At 49.9% G+C, this 17,131-nt stretch overlaps 1 protein-coding gene across 3 annotated transcripts in view; it reads left to right on the forward strand.

Moving 5' to 3' along the window:
* Positions 1–17,131, forward strand: part of COL8A2 (collagen type VIII alpha 2 chain) — a 136,363-nt gene that overhangs the window by 88,094 nt on the left and 31,138 nt on the right. The window lies entirely within an intron of this gene.

Here is a 17,131-nt window from a genome sequence, read left to right on the forward strand (position 1 = left end):
GCAAAAAAGAATATTGTCAGGCAATGGCATTTCAATGGAGCGGTTAAGGTAGCTCTGAGACCTCAAGCCAGTCATGTGAGAGGCTTCCTAGAATAAATAACAGGACGTGCTGTCTAATCTTTCATTGAGTCTCCGAAATGTGCAGCAGGCTCGGCGTTCAGGGGGTTGTCTGAAGTTAGCCGGGGTATGATTTCTTAATTCACAGTCAGTGGTGGTTTTAATTTTGAAAGGAGGATAAAAATCAGCACATAAGAGGCACCCGTTAGCATAGAGAGGGAAAGGAGCAAGCTCCCTTTTTCTAAACAAAAGCTTTACCTTCCTGCGCTGCTGGGCTTTCCTTGGCTGTCACTCCCTGCCTTGACTGCTACCTCTTCTGGGTTTCTTCTCCCATATAAAGATGGGTTGGGTGTCCAGCTATTAATGAGAAATGTGGCTTGACCACGTATATTTCCCCCGTGTTTTGCCAAGGCCAGGTAGGGTCACCAGTAAAACCCTGCTCCTCTGTACTGTCCTGCTTTTTATTGTGTGCAGATGAAACGCATTATCTCCATTTTAGACAAATCCATCAACACAGTCAAACTCGCCCACCCTGAATGGGCTGTGGCGGGGACTCCTGACAAGTTCAGAGTTCCATTCGGCATCCCGTGTTGTTTATCCCTGCCTGGGGACCTGCGTTGTTTTTCTTCAAGGTCTGGGCTGTGATACTTTACAACTCTGGGACAAGGAAGCTTGTGTTACAACCTTGTAAATTCATATTGGCTTGAATCTCCTGCTCTCTTAAATCTCCACTTACAGGATCATTGTCCCTGGGACTGGGGCTACCTAGGAAGCCAGGAACTTTGACCTTAGTTATTTTTCTAAGTCTTAGTTCTCAGCAGTCTTCCTCACTCGTAGCTGGCATTTTAGCTCATTGCTTTGTTATACAGCTGGGAATCTGTGAAATTCTGAGCAGCCAACAAGTTTCTGGTTTTATACTCTTCACAGACTATTTACTGGGACAGAAAGGCAATTTGGGACGGGGAGGGGAGGGGAGGGGAGGGGAGGAAAAGAGATGGGAGCTAATTTATTTTAACCAGAAATAAATTAGCGAGTGAGAACTTGCTTGGCCTAGTTCAGAACCAAAAACCCCAGCAGTGTCTGGATAGAACTCAGAACTGTTGGATTTCAGGTCTGATGGGTGAAACGTGACTCTTTTGGGTTTCTAGTCCCCTGGCGGTTCCAGAAAGCAAGGCCAGAACAACTTGCAAACAGGGATCTTTGTTTCCACTGCCATTTAGTTAGAAATACGCAAGTGTGCAAGTTGTCATGACGAGTGAATTTCCTTTGACATACCGGGGGGGGGAGGGATTGTTTTAGAAAACTCAAACTTCTTTTGCAAAACCTGACACTTAATAAACAATTCTAGGGGTTTTGTCTCAAACATCAGGGGGCTCTCACAGGCCCAGGTCAAGTCTCTCTCTATAGTGGGCAGAGGCTCAAAGGAGACAGAATTATGCATCCAGCTAACTCCCATTGAATTTAGGCATATAACTCCTTCAAAAATCCCAGACTCAGATAGCAATGGGTAGTGGCTGTAATGCAAATACAGACTTGGGTCTGTAAGGTCCCACAGAAGGGACTGCTGCCTGTCCCCCTGGCCCCGATTATGTAGTGCTTACTTCACGTGAGAAAGGGTTGCAAGATAAGGCCCATAATCATCCTTATTTTTTTGTATCTGGACTTAATAAAAAGTCCCTATTCCCTGTGCCTTTCCTCGGGCAAAAAGAAGGGAGAGAATGGGTCCAGACTGTGACTTCTGCAGGCATACACCAGGGCTGGATTTGGCCCCATGAAGTTGAAGGGGCTGGAAAATGCAGCAGGGGCGTTTGTCACGTGTGAGCGATGGCTTGTTTCTCACACCCCATTTAAGCAGATTTATTTTAGACCTGGGACGTGATCCGCAGTTGCCAAGGTTCATGGTCTGAGAAGCGGTTTGTCGAGCTTTCTCCCTCCCTGAGGTTTTATAAACATCAATGGGTCTGAGTGTGGGTGTCTCAGGGGCTAAGCACTTAGCCAGCCTGACATCTGATCGCGAGCCAGCGACATTTGTAAAAGTAGCTTTGATGCACATACTCTGCTGGCAATGCTTCCCCGAATGACCTCCTAGAGATGGAAAGACATGGCCCAGAAAGCCGGCACTTGCCCGGCACGGCCTGGTGGCATGCAGGAATGGAAACCGGCCTGTAATGGTATTGCTCAGAGCCAACTTATGGTATGTCTGCTGTTGCTGAATGTGCTGTGTCTGAAGGCTAGGGGGGAAAGGAAACCCACCCTTCCTCCTACTCCCAGGATTGCTGATTCCAAGAGTGTGAGGGAATGTGGCCTATAGGTAGGAGACCGGAAGGCTGGTGCCATGGTTTGGGAGCTAGCTGCAGACCTGGGTTCATGTCCCAGCTCTGCCACAGACTTTCTGAGTGACCTTGGACTAGTCACTTAGACTCTTGCGCCTCAGTCCCCCATCTGCAATATGGGGCTGAGAGCACTGCTCTGCCCCCGGGGGCACATTGCAAGTGTGATCTCTGACATGTCCTCAAAGGAACATTGCTGTTTCTGTGTCCCGGACCCATCTAGTACAGCATACGTGAACCATTCCCAGTGGCTGTTCCCAGCTCCAGGGGGCAGAGTAAAGGTTGTGTTTGCAGGGGAGTCATGTACCATAATTCGTTTTCAGGAGGTTGAATGTAGCTGAACTCAACATTTGTGGCACCGCTAGCCAACCTTAGCTCTGCATTCACAAAGTTTTGGGGGCAGTTAATAAGTAGCTGAAATAGAAAGATTGCACCATCACTGGTTTTCATGTTACCAGACATCCAAGAGACTTCCCCTTCCCCAGAACAGATGCTGAGACATGCTCTCTGTTTTTATTCCAAAAGGGGCCTCTATCTAAATTTAAGTTATGGGTGTACATTACATCTCCTGACCTGCTCCGTGTGTGTTTTCCATCCCTTACACACATTGCCGTGAATTAATGTAAATGCAAATCCAAGCTGAGGGCTAAGCATGACCTGCCTGTACTAGGCTAGTGTCCGAATCGCCATGCATTGCACCCAGGTTGGTATGGACTCACCCCTGCAGCCGGTGATTCAGTTCCTGTGTCTTACAGTCCATGCTGTCTTGTGAGTGCGGATTATGTCACATCTTACAGAGCGGTTTAAAGAGACAGACTCTTCTTTCTGTTTATTTAAACAAGCCTCTGTCATTGGGGCAGAGAGGGCCGTGTTGATTTTATTACTTCTCTGTCTTTGGGGTTTAGAAGAGGAACGCTTGTTTTTATGATACATTATGTTGCGGGAATTTGTTTAAAAGGGGGGGGGGGAATCCTATTTTAAGGGATTGCAGCTGTAAAAATACAGTTTCTGCTCTATAAAAGAGAACAAAACCCTGAGTCAGTGAGTTATTTATTTTCCTTACCTGGTAAGACCCATGCACCTCTGCCTCGTCCATTTCTCTCCTATCTCTTCCCCCTCCCTCTCCATTTGTGTTTTATTTTCACAGTCTGCTTTATTCGCATGCATGTCTTTGGGTGTTTGTTTGTTAGGACACTTCTGAGTTTGTGACCAGCCACTCTAAGATCTGGGGCCTGAGATTATTTTTCAGGCCTTGTAAACTGCAGAGAGACATAGGGGCCACATTTTCACAACAGGCCAGGGCTACATTTAAGAGCTCATCTCCCATTTAGGCACCAAAGTAAGAGCCGGATTTTCCCATCACCCAGTGTTCTGAGCTCGTCTGACAATCCAACCACTTATTTTGATGCCGAAATAGAAGCGGGGCCCATCTGGAAATTCCAGACATAGCTTAATTTTCTTATTCCCTTGAGCACCACCATCAATTGCAGGGCTTCCCTTTCCCTTCTCGGTCTCCAAGGCTCTGTCCTCATCTCTTACAGCTGTGATTTTGTAACCAGTTAGAAGCTTAGCCATTCGGTTCCTTATAAGAAACACCATCCAGTTTCCCTCCATACGGCAGCTTTTCTGCAGTCACAGCCGCATTTGAGCATCTGCAGCTACCGCGCTGCATTAGCGCGGGTGCATGCTGGGTAGCTATCCCACAGTGCCTCAGTAAGAAATGCACCTGGAGGACGCATGCTCAGAGGAGCACTGTTAGTATGTGGAGCAATGCATTTTGGGATGTCCTGCCACACAGAGTCCTGGGAGCAAGCCTAACACAGGCAGAGTTGGGGGAGTGGCTGAGGGAACTGGGATTGTTTAGTCTGCAGAAGAGAAGAATGAGGGGGGATTTGATAGCTGCTTTCAACTACCTGAGAGGTGGTTCCAGAGAGGATGGTTCTAGACTGTTCTCAGTGGTAGAAGAGGACAGGACAAGGAGTAATGGTCTCAAGTTGCAGTGGGGGAGGTTTAGGTTGGATATTAGGAAAAACTTTTTCACTAGGAGGGTGGTGAAACACTGGAATGCGTTACCTAGGGAGGTGGTAGAATCTCCTTCCTTGGAAGTTTTTAAGGTCAGGCTTGACAAAGCCTTGGCTGGGATGATTTCATTGGGGATTGGTCCTGCTTTGAGCAGGGGGTTGGACTAGATGACCTCCTGAGGTCCCTTCCAACCCTGATATTCTAGGATTCTATGATTCTATGAGTGTCCTTTGCTGAACTGGTTGCAGAGAGACAGCCCTGTGCCAGACTAAGGCTTTGTCCTGGGGCGCCCCGTTAGATGCCATGCTTAATGAGTGTTTGTCATGGGATGGGCACACACAGACCGTGTCTGGAGCTGACCGTGCCACATGGTTCGCACCACAGCCTTTAGCCACCGAGTCGGAGTGTGGGTCGAGATCCGTTCCTGTACTGACTGTCTTTTGGACGTAGGGCTGAGTGCCCAGAACACCGGGGTCTCTACTGGTGATTTTTCACCAGTGTACTGGTGTACAAACGTCTGGTGTGTACTGGTGATTTTTCATGACTGTGTGATTATTATTTGTATTGCTGTAGCAGCTACAAGCCCCGGCCGTGGGCCCCAGGACTCCACTGCGCTAGGCACTGTACAAACTCAGAGCAAAGAGGCAGTTCCTGGCCCAAAGTGCACTCTCTCCAGTGACAGCCTCGCTGGTGCAAACTCCACGGCTGCCATTTGCCCAGGTGATGGAGCTCTCACACCTGCGTGACACCGGGTCAGCTGTACTGGAGCTAATTGGGGTTTATAGCAGTTCCCTTGGCCCGCACTAGGATCAGCATCAGGGCAGCTACACCATGGCTGGGCTCCCCGCTGTGGATAAAGCCACCTGAGCCGGGCACAGCTACCTTTCCCAAGCACGGTGGTTGTGTTTTTGTTTGATTTGGGGATCACGGAGATGACACATTCATAGCACTGGCTAGAACAAGACATGTTGTGGACAAGTGCTGTGCAAACTTCCCCACCCACAGCTCTGCCTGTGAAGCTCAATGTTTGATCTGCAGTCCTGGCCCCACCCAGCTCTGCCTTGGGTCCCAGCTTGCAGTCTCCCCGTTATTCCAGTTGTGGGATCCCCACAGCCAGTTCCACTAACACCCTTCTAGCCTGACTTGCAGCCCACTGCTCTAATCCAGACCTAGCGCTCTCTAAGGTGTCCAGAATGCTCATTGGTGCAGTGGGGAGCTCTGAACGCAGTTGCATTTATACGCAGATGTGCCCAAGCCATAGAACAGAGACCTCAACTTGTACTCTCCTCGTCAGGCGGTTTGGAAGATGGAATTTTAGTTTGTCCCATTCAAGTGATATGTTGGCTGCTAAATTTGGAACTTGGTTCAAATTCCAACCCTCCCGCCCTTCTGAATGGTTAGGGGACATTCTCCTCAGGGACCCATTATTAATGTCAGCCCAGATCTCCAGAGGTGCAGTAACCCCCAGAAACCTCCAGTGCACTTTGATTCACGTGCAATGCAGAGCATAGACACGCAGCAGCAATCAGGCAATGGCATGGTCCCTGAAGCTGCGCAGACACCGAATTAAAATTGCTCTGTAACCACTTAGTACATGACTGTGTCCTTACAGTGGAGTAGCTAAGCAAGAGAATTAGACCAAAGCCACCTGAATGCTGACTGCATGCAGGGCTTCAAGGGTTAATTGTTACACTCTCTGCTGATTAGTTGTAAATTGAGCCTAGTGTACCTGGTGCAGTGGTTTATGAGCAGCCACTTGAGCCTAATTAGTGGTGGCCTTGCTGACTGGTGAGAATAACGCAGCTGGTTATCTCACTGTTAAGTGGTGTTACCTGGCTGCTTTTCCTCCTGCATGTGTCCCAGTCCCTTGTGAATGCAAGCGGAATCCGCTGCACTTGGCCATAACACAGAGAAAGGGCCACTGGACTTTGATAATGTGCATGTGAAACCATCCAAAAGGGAGGTTTTATCTACCCCGACACTGGTGAAATTGTACCAGTGCGTGCCTCTCGTGCAGACACTTTGGAGCACGATTCGTGTTGCTGCACCAGTAGAGGGCAAGTGGCTGTAATCCTGCTGAGGACAAGGCCTGGGTTGCTGGGATGTACCAGGACATTTTCCGAAAGTAATAGCTGACCCCTGGCTTAGAATCGCGCCCTGGAGTCCATGTGGGGACAGAGCTCGCATCAGCGGGAGATGCCCATGCGACGTGGGGTAAGTATTAATGGGTTCTCATCCTATGGGGTTAAAAAGGCAGGTGTTCCAGCAGCAGGAGCCAGATGCAACCCATTAAGTGAGCAGCAGTGTGCTCACTTAAACAGTTCTTGTGCAGTTGATTTATGCAGGGTCAATGTGGTAGTAGGTGCACAACCATCACCCTTTGCACATAGCACTCAAAGGCCATCTCTGTTACGAGCTGAAGACAATAAGGGCCAGAGGTTCCATAGCCTGTGAGTATTTCTGCATGGTCTTGACGTGTGCATCTCAAGGTCTGGGGTGACAGAGGTGATGCATGTAGAATGTGATGCCCTACAAGGGTCGACAGTAGCAGGGATTGTACCTGGGACCTTTGTATCTAAAACCAGCTATTGCCTGAGCTAAAGCCAGTAGCAAACTCGTAAACCTCAGTACAGCCCAGCCACTGGAGGGAGACAGGAGAGCACCACACTGTGTAAGCGTGGGTTACATAGGCACCTATATGAGCAGGCGCACCTGGAGCGGCAGGCGTGCAATGGAGGATTCACGTGTATAAAAATGAATGCATGCGCTACACAGTCTGGCTTGAAAAGCATCTCGTATGTACATTACTGCAGGGGCAAGGTATTCATCATACAGGGTATTTAATGGCGACCCAGTCTCATTAAAGGAAACCAGAACGAATGCAGTATGTGAAAGGCTGCAGCATCTCGTTGGTGTAGCTCATTATGCAGCTCACTGATCAGCTTCCATCGCGCAGCGGGAGCAAGGGGAAATGCCTCGGAACAGCGCTGCAGCTGCGTGGTCAGATGGAGAACAGCTCTCCCTGTCCCCCTTTCTGGGATAACCACTGGAACGCTACCTGTGTCATCTGTACATCATGGCCTTTGAGCGAGGCAGCTTCCAGCAGCGAGGAGCCCGGTACTGGAGAGGGACGTGTTATGGCACATGCAGTCGGTGATAGAATGCCATAAATAAAATAACTCGGCAGCCTGCTGCCACTGCCCACTTCCCCCTCGTCGTCCTCCTGAGTCGAAACACATGGGGGTTATTTATCGCAAATGAATCCCTGGGAGTAGGGGCTGATGTCAGGCCGTGGGGCTCTGGGAGAGGAATCACGTGACTGCCCAGCAATGTGGGCTTGGATGACATCTGACTTGTTCACTTTTCTAGTAGCAGGAACCAAGCCCGCTGTGTGTTTTGATGAGGGGCCGGGAGGGCGGAGCAGGATGGAACTACAAAATACAGGGCTGGGGGCTAATAGATCTTTGTATAAATCACTTCAATTAATGTAACGCCCTTTGAAAAAAACACTCTCCCCCCATTCCCTAAAACACCCCTAAATTGACCCTGTCATGATGTTAGCCAGTAGGTCGGACGGGCTTTAAAATGCCTTTATCTGACAACAGGTGCCCTAGAAGTACTAAATACTGTGTGTGGAGCTCTCTGCCAGTGTAAACCAGGGTTGCTCCATTGAGTTCAGCAGAGCTGAGAAACTGCCCTATATTGTCGTCATCATCACCCCTAGCCGTTCACTTTTATATGGTAATAGCACCTAGAAGCCAGCCAGGACGGAGGCCCCACTCCGCTGGAAGCTGCACAAATATGTCTGAATGGAAGCTCCTGCCACCCAGAATCCTTCTCTGCTTCTTATTTGTCCACTAGTGACAATAAGTTGTTAGTTTTTTGTAAGTAGCTGGCTAGATGCTGTCCATGCCCAATTTCTGCACAGCTGATTCAGCCCTGCAGCCAGCTGAGCCTGGGCAATTGACCAACCGCCTGTATTGTGATGCACAAAGAACTGTGCAGCCAATGGGCAGCCATGTTGGCTCATTGTGCTTCATTTAGGAAACACACCGGCTTGATGGAGAGTAAAGGTGTGTCTGGACAGAGCTGTCAGGTTCACCTGTCTCTGAGGGCTGTTTATTCACAATGGAGAGCAAATTTTAGCTCTCTACCGGCTGCCAGGATGTTAGTTCACCCACCCAGTGTGCTCGGTGCCCTTGGCCGTGTGTTAAAATACAGTGAAAGATGAACAAATTAAAGCGTTTTCAGGCATTGGAAGAGGCCGCGTAAAAATCTACATCTCAGAGCTACGAAGACAGTGAACTGCTTTGCAGTCATTATTATGCAATGTTTACATTGCAGTCGTGGCTAAAGTCCCCCTCCAAGCTTGGGCCCCAATGTGGTAGGTGCTGCTCACACGTATAGTAAGGGTTGGCCTGCAATTTGAAAAGGTGCAATTTGAATCCAAATTGAATCCAAGTTAGTGCAAAAGGCTGCGTGGACACTCTTATTTCGGTTTAAACCAAGCCCATTTGGTTTCCTGTCATTCAATTGGGAATCGGTTTAACCTCACCCGAAACAATCCACTGTTAAACTGAACTACGTGTGTCTATACGGGGGCTTGTACCTGTTTGACTAACTTGGTTTAAAACTGATTTAAGAATAAACAGGTGTGAATTTCTCATGCAGATGAAGACCAAGTCGGCAAGTTTTGTCGCAAAGCTGGGACTAGAACCCAGGAGTCCTGGTGTCCAGGGTCTTGCCCTAATTACTAGGCTCACTGCCTAATAACCTACAGCAACAGTTCAGTCAGCTTCTGATAGAAAACATCCCCTTTCTCATCAGGATGAGCTCTGCAGGATCGTACAGCACATGGGTGAGATTATACACAGTAAACTGCAGAAGCATCCATCCCCATTTCAGCTATTGTCTTTCAGATCTCAGAACTAGCCAGTGATTCCTGCCCTGTCAATCATGCCTGTAATAGACTCATAACTGTAGCTTCAGGGTATGTTTTGGCCCCACCGTGGCAGTCATAGCTCTTAGTGGTGGAAATTTTGCCTGCAGGGAAGATGGGGCAAGTCTGGAAGGCTCCCGGTCTTTCCCTTTCAAGCCCACTTACCCCAACTACTTAAGGGAATAAAAATGCATGGCGGGAGGGTTTACAGGATCTATTTAAAATGCATCTGTTTCCAATCCTCAGTGCAAAAACCAAACCAAAACAAAACAAAACGCCCTCAAGAAAGGAATCTCGGAGCTGCGAGCTTGTTTTCAGACACGGCTGTCACTGGAAACATGCAACGTCCTTCGAGCCGCTGAGCTGACAGCTCTTCACCACAATCCAGCCAAAGAGATCTATTTTCAAGCGGCTGTTTTGTTTTGCTTTTGATGCAGGTTTGGCAAAGCCCACTGTCTGCTTTATCCTCCTGGCTTCTGCAAGGGGGTCTCCTGGAAGAGAGGAGCTAAACTCTCCCCCCCGCCCCCGTCACACCCACCGAAGTGGTGCTAATGATGCTCTCTGCCTTTTGTTAGAGAGCTCTCACACTGCAGCACGTGAAACACAGGGTCCTGGCAAACTCACTTGTACCCATTTGCCTTTGGCCCCATGCCCCCTCCCATGCCTCTCCCGTGCAGCAGCAAGCGAAAGGCCAGGCAGCTCTAAAGGCAAATGGAGCCTTGTTTGGAAAACACTGAGTTGGAGCTTTCCTGTGTGTTTTAATGCACAGAGGAGAACGGGGGGTTAAAGCAGCCCGGAGAGGAATTTGAGATTTAAAAGGTCCAGACACTGGCTTCTAGGCTGCCCCTCGGCATCTACCAACAGGTTAGATTCTGACCAAGCAAGACCATGAGGTGATAGTGAGCAGACCGTAGAGGCGTGTGAATCTGAACAGTGGGAAAGGTGAATCCTAGGGAATGCCAAGCTGCCATGGCATGGCGCACGCTGCCAGCGGGTTATGGTTGCACATGGCGCCTGTGTTAACACTGGAGGAGCTCTGCAGTGATCATGGGAAGTACAGGAGGTGGATCTGTGCATGTCTAAAAATGGACATCTGCCCCTTGTTCAGCAAAGGGCAGACTGTGCTGGGCAGCAAGAAAGGAATTGGTGTCGCTGTGGTCTCTGCGGGGCCAAGGGAGAAAACTACAGAGAGCATGGACAATCCTCTCAGCCCAAACTATGAAACTATCAAGCAGTTGCTATTAAGTGTATTACAGTAGCATCTGCAACCCCCAGCCAAGATCAAGGCCCCATTGTGCTAGACGCTAAACAGACGTGTGGTGAGAGACAGTCCCTGCCTGAAGATCTTACAATCTTAAACTAACAAAGCAAAGGTTATTCCCGTTTGACAGCTGGGGAACTGAGGCATAGAGAGCTTAAGTGACTTGTCCAGGGTCACCCAGAACATCACTGACGCAGCTGGGAATAGACCGCAGGTTTCTGCAGTCCCACTCCGTGTGCTACCCCCCGGGCCATGCTGCCTCCCGTGGGCTCTTGTTGCTTCGTTGCCATGAGAGGGTGGCGCCAAAGGGAGAGGGTTCCTGGTTCAGCCCAGTGTGGGGATAACTGGTGTGGCATTGTCAGGCTGGGAAATATCCTATGAACATGATGCTCCTTCCTCTGCGAAGCTCAGTGAGCTCCCTCTGTGTGCTGTCCCGCCCCGGACTGGATTTCACCCGGGCTGCAGAGCCAGTGCCAGGAAGAGAGGATCTCTGTCTGGAGAGCGACCTGGGAAAGGTTATTTCCCCGCAAGGCTGGGGGCTGTTCACCCGCCCAACAGAGAAGCCCTCCTGGGGATCTTCCCGAGCCCCTCCCGGTTGAGAAGTGCGGGCACGTTCCCCATCGTGACCCTGCCTGCCCCAGCGAAGTGGGGGAGGATCGTGACCCGGCTGACCAGGGGAGGAGATGGGCCGGAGCGTTCATCCAAGCTCCTCTCAGCTCATCTTGGAGAAAAGAGCTACCAACTGGCTAAAGACCAGCCTCTAACCTCTGGCCGCTAAATCCGGCTCCCCTGAAATCAGCCTGGGTTTTGTCATTGATTTCCCTGGGAGCAGAGGGCCCCCCAGCCTCACAGTGTATATAAGATACCAATGAGGGCTTCCCCTCCAACAAACCTAGGCTGGCTCACACCTATACACCCCCTGGTGAATGTGTGTGACCGAGGTCAATGCAGTCACTAGCTGCTTTGCTAGAAAGGGCAGTGGGGGAGGTAAAGGTGTAATTAAGAGTCTGCAGGATCTGGCCTGGGTCAGATTGTCAATTTCCCAGGGCAGGGACCTCACATTTAATCTCTCTGCACAGCACCTTGAAATAATCAGTAAAACCTCTTGCAAGCCAGTTGATCCAGAGACACAGAGGTGTGGCTGTTCTCCCCGGAAAGGGCTCTCAAAACTTTGCCTTTTCTTGTCTTTGAGCACTGCACAAATTCTCGTGCAAGGACTGACACAGACTAGGAACATTTGCAACAATCTCTGAGCTTGTCTCCTCCTGCATGAAGGATGCCACCGGTTGTATTAAACCCTGAGCCTGTGAGTATTTAGCCTCTTGTTATTACCGAAGCGATGTTCCCTGACAGGTGACTCCAAACTAAAGGCTGCTTATGTGCAGACATCCAGAGAATGGGTGTTTGCCAGGAGCTAGAGATAGACTCTGGACTGACCAGAAGAGCATCTGCACTTCAGGATATTGGTGTTAAATCCGCAACAATGGACTCTGCAAAGAATAGTGAGTGATTCCCTGGCACCTGTACAGAGCTCTCCAGCCACAGATCTCCGTGTCCTTGTCCAGGGAGGGTCGGGATCATTAATGGTATTTCACAGACAGGGCAAAGTGAGGAACAGAGAGGAGAAGTGACTTCCCCGTGAGCTGAAAGTGGGTGGCAGAGCTGGCTGAGACGAGAACCCACTGCACAGCACAAATTCCCTTCTGTGTAATGGCTGGGGGACTTTTTCTGCTTCGTGGTAGGTGAGCAAAGTGGGGACTCAACAGGTGGATGTGAATGGGGATTTTAGATGTGGGCGTAAGGCAGGCGTGACTGGACTCGGCCTGCGGCATCCTGAATGCAGCTCGCTGCTCCCCTCTCCCCATCGCTGAAAGGCCAGGCCCAAATGGGTGATGCGAACTCAGCGAGCACGTGACTCCTCATCATCCACCCAGGAAGCAGGAAGCGAATCCCACGTCAGCTCTGTACAGTTTGTGTCGGGTTTGGACGCTTGGCAGCTTACGTGGGGCAGATTCCCAGCTCCGAAAGCCAGGCCCCGCCTGAGTGTCCAGAAGGGAGCAGAGCATATGAGAGTGTTGGAGCCTGACCCAGAAAGCTCATTCTTCTTGCCTGTTTTGTAAGTGCAATAATGAGAGCTGTCAGCTTAAGAGTGTTTCTCGACTTCTTGGTCTCTTAGCTTCCAGGCTGGGGGTGACGTATGCACCCGCCCCATTCAGCTAGCTGCTCTGTGCAGAGCTGCATTGTGGGCCAGTCTAGGAAGCTGGTAGCAGAGATCTTGTTTGACTTAAAATAAAGCAGCAGGTCTGAGCCTTCTGCATTTTTAATTCCCTGCTCTATTTGGTACTGACCCACTGAAATGCAATAATCAGAGCCTTGCGTTTGTCTCTGGCATGGGTGCTTTTACTTTGGGTTTGTGCCCGGGGTTCAGCTCAAGGACTGCAAGGGAAAAATGCACATGACACCGGCCAAACCCCAGAGCTCTTTGCAGCTGGGAGCTCGTTACTGTGTCACTGTTCTGGTTTAAGCAAAAGATTTGGAGCTTTGGGAAGAATGCAGAGTCTAAAGCCAGGCAAGGCTGCGGTGCGTGGGGAGATGAGAAGCAGCCTTTGCTTCCCAAGGCGGTACACAGGGGCCCCAGAAACAGGCTGTGGGGGTTGCCATCTGGCTTGCTTGTGCCCTGTGGGAGTGGGCAAAGGGCTGCAGGAGGCTGGAGAGGAGGCTCCGAGGCCCAAAGACTTGACTCACACCAGCTTCCTGCTGATTCAACTCCATTGAGCGTGGCAGAGTGACTCTTCAGTATGGTTTGTTCTATGTGTTACGGTAACCCCCCAAACGAGCGCGGGGCTAGGTGCTGAACAGGCCCACAGGGAGAGACAGTCCCTGCCCTGGAGCATTCACAGTCTAAATAGACAGGCAGTGGGAGGGGGAATGGGCAGCAACTTGAATAGAGCCCAGGTCTCCTGACTGCCTGGCCTATGCCCCATGCACCCAATCACACAGCTTCCCCTAAGCTTAGTCCTGAATCCGGCCCCGGCGTCATGAACAGCAAAACCAACGGGATTTCCAGCCTCTTCCCAAAACCCACAGGGGGCAGCTAGACTCCGCTGGCCCTGAGGAAACATGCCTGCTCCGCTCTCTAGCACGCCTGGTTTTTCTCCCCATCCTAAGTCATCACCCATATGGTCCCTCCCGGGGAGTCAGGAAGACAGAGATGGAATTAGAGCTGCTCGTGCTAGGTCCTGTCCAAGCTGTCTCCCAGAGGCCACAGCAAGCATCTTTCCTTCAACGTATTTTCTAGTGGCTACTCCTGTCTAGTTTTAAACGTCCCAACAACTGGGCTTCAGCCCCTTCCCTTGAGAGATTCCTCCACTGTCTTAGAGACCATGCATGTAAGAAGTTCTCCAGATGTTTGACCTATGTTTGATTTCATCCCGTCACTCTCATTTGTCTGTGTTAAATATTCCCTCTCCCTCCCACCTTGGTGTGTATGCCTGCTAATTATACGTAGAGGAGTCATCGTGGTTCCAGCCCACTTAGCTACACATGTGTAGCTCTTTCATTCTCTCTTCCCGGATCCTCTTGCCATTTTTGTTGCCCTTCTCTGAGCTCTCTGTAGTGTGTCGACATCTTTCTAGTAATAAAGGTGCCCCAAACTGAATGCAATGGCCCAGGTTCCCCTGCACAGCTTCATTGGCCTCAATGGAATTATGCTAATTTACACCACGGGAGGATCTGGCCCCATATTCCAGGTGTGGTCACCACAGTACTGTAGACGGAGAGTGGCCCCGGGATGTGACACTCACACACGCAGCCAGATCTCTTCTGCTGCTAAGTTGTTTTGCAAGCTCACATCCAATTTGCTGTCCACAATTACCCCTGGTTTTTGGTGCCTTTTCATTTGCTGCACTGGGTCTGGAGTTCATCCAAGCAAGGGGGAATATTATCATGGGGGTAACGTTGGATTTGCAGGATGTGTTTTCTTTTGCAGCTGTATCAGCTGGTTTTGGCGATAGTTATGACATCACAAAGTGACAGTTACGAGATCACTTGAGAAAAAAGCAGATAATCATAACGCATCATCCTTTAATCATGTTTCATCTCTAGCGCACAAGGGGCTTTAAGTAGGAAGCGAAGTGTCATTATTAGAGTTGGTCAATAATTGTTCAAATTTCAGCCAAAAAGTGTTGTGAAAATTTCTTGCAGAACGATTTAGCGTTGTTTTCTTCACCAGCTTCTAGAGCGGCTGAAAATCTTATGAAATCCAAAATTTTGACAAGAATGTTTGTCCAGCTTCAATAGTTTCCCTCGTTTTACAGATGGGGAAACTGAGGCACAGAACGAGGAAATGATTCACCTACAGTCTCACAAAGAGATTCCCAGACCTTTTACCCTGGCCACTGTTCCTCACTTCTTCCCTTCATTGAACAACTCTGTGAGAAAGATCCTATTTTCACATCAGTAGCATTGGTAATAAAAAAGGAGGGAGTGAAAGATGCTGAAAATCTATGACCTGCAAGCAGAGGTTTTCCTAAACGAATGTTTCCCATGGGACACGAGCAGCTCTTTGAGGATTGGCCAGCTTCTGAGCTCTCCTTTGAAACTTCTAACCTCAGGGTTAGAGGCCACAAAATAATTTTCTCCTTTTGAGCCCACCCTTGGTGCTTTTCCAGGAAATCTCTCTCCAGTGTTGTTTAATAGTTTTCTGGATTATAGCCTCATGACGTAGGTCACCTTGTTCATGCTGCCTCTTATTTGCACTTAGGCACTTCCATAAGAGCTCAGGAGACTGGAAATAACCCTGGAGATCTGTCTTTCTCCCTAGTTCTCCACTCAGAAGGGACATTTAGATCCCGGCTAGGTTTCACTTTCATGGCTCTGTCCTTGGATGGTTGAGGGTGGAGACGCCTAGCTTACGTTCTCTGGAAACCTTTTGTTAAGTGTGTGGGACGTCTGTTACCAGCCTGCAGATGGAAGTCTGATTTCGCAGCTCTAGTCTCTGACATTCATGGCTTAGCTTTGGCCTGGTCTACACTACAGAGTTAGGTCGATGCAGGGCAGCTTACATTGACCTAACCATGGACATGTCTACACTAAAATTTTGCTCCTGCCAACATAACTTGCCCACTACGCTGACTTAATAACTCCACCTCCACAAGAGGCGCAGTCAATGTCGATGTAGTTAGGTCGACACAGTGTCAGTGTAGACACGGTGTTCCTTACATTGACTGTTGCTGCCTTTCAGAAGCCATCCCACAATGCCCCACACTGACAGCACAATCTGTGCGAGCGCTCCTGGTGGGGACGCCATGCACAAGCGATGTAATTACTGCAGCAGCTGTATGCAGATGTAAGTCAGGTCGACTTCATTTTGTAGTGTAGACACGGCCTCCATTTTTCATTTGCTTTCCTGGGAGGAACTTTGCAAACTCCTCTTCCCAAATCGGCTTGTGGGCATGAGCAGCGAGTCCCAGTGCTCAGCTGATGTGTGTGTTCTGTCTGCCTCTCCGTTTCTCTTTTAACCAAGGACACGTGCTGAGCGTGCTCCACTCCCCCTGATTGGCCGGAAGCATTTGGTGTTCTCACAGGGTCAGGCCTCAAATGATTCAGGCAGCACCCTGAGCAGAGGCTCCCTAGATGGGGGAGAAGGTGCTGGGAAGGAAGGATCCATAGCTTGGCTGGGTGCACTCATAAGGGCAAGCAATAGGGACCAGTTAGCACCGCTGCTGTGCCTACCAGTCTGGGTGAGGTGGGAGCAAGAGACAGTGCCTGTCAATTCCCTTTGCTCAGCATGCTCCGTCCCGGCGCTATTCTGGGGTGACAGATCCCTCCCTCCACCCCCTCCTGGAGTGCCAGAAATGCCCCACCCCCAGGACATACAAGACACTGATCGGGCCTCAAGGAAGAGACTCAGTTAAACTGCCCAGGTCTAAGTACACTGATGCTTGTTATTTTCATGACCTGACTCCAGGGAGACACCTCAGCCGGGGTGTGCCTGCCAGGTTCTCAGCTGCTCAGATCTACACAGTTCTGGGGGCCATAGTCCTGGGCTATTCTTAAAAAAACCTGAATTGCAAAGTTTGGGCACAGATTCCCATGGGGACTTGGGTCCAGTGATGCTTTTCGTGTCCAATTAGCAGCATGGCCGCTGAGCTTAGCTCTTTCTGCTGCCTGGGAACAATACTGTCTGCATCGCTAGGCTCTTTCATAGGAAGGTCTCCAGGCGTGTTAGTTAATTAAACCTCATAGCCCCCCAGTGAAGTAGGTCAGCCTCACTGGCCCAGGGGAAACAGAGGCATGGAGAAGGGAAGTGACTTACCCCAAGTCACACAGTGAGTTAGCAGCAGGATCAGAAATAAAACCCAGGTCTCCTGCCTGCAAAGATTGTCCATTAAGCCCTAGACCCTGCTAACAAAGCAGCCCATCCGACTTTGGCATTAGCCCCATGCAGAATGAGCCAGGACTCGAATTTTCACCTTGCTCATTGTCTGTGGAGTAAGGAAGAGCAAATCCTCTCCCTCGTGG

This window comes from Chelonia mydas, chromosome 19, assembly GCF_015237465.2.
Source record: "Chelonia mydas isolate rCheMyd1 chromosome 19, rCheMyd1.pri.v2, whole genome shotgun sequence".
NCBI lineage: Eukaryota > Metazoa > Chordata > Testudines > Cheloniidae > Chelonia > Chelonia mydas.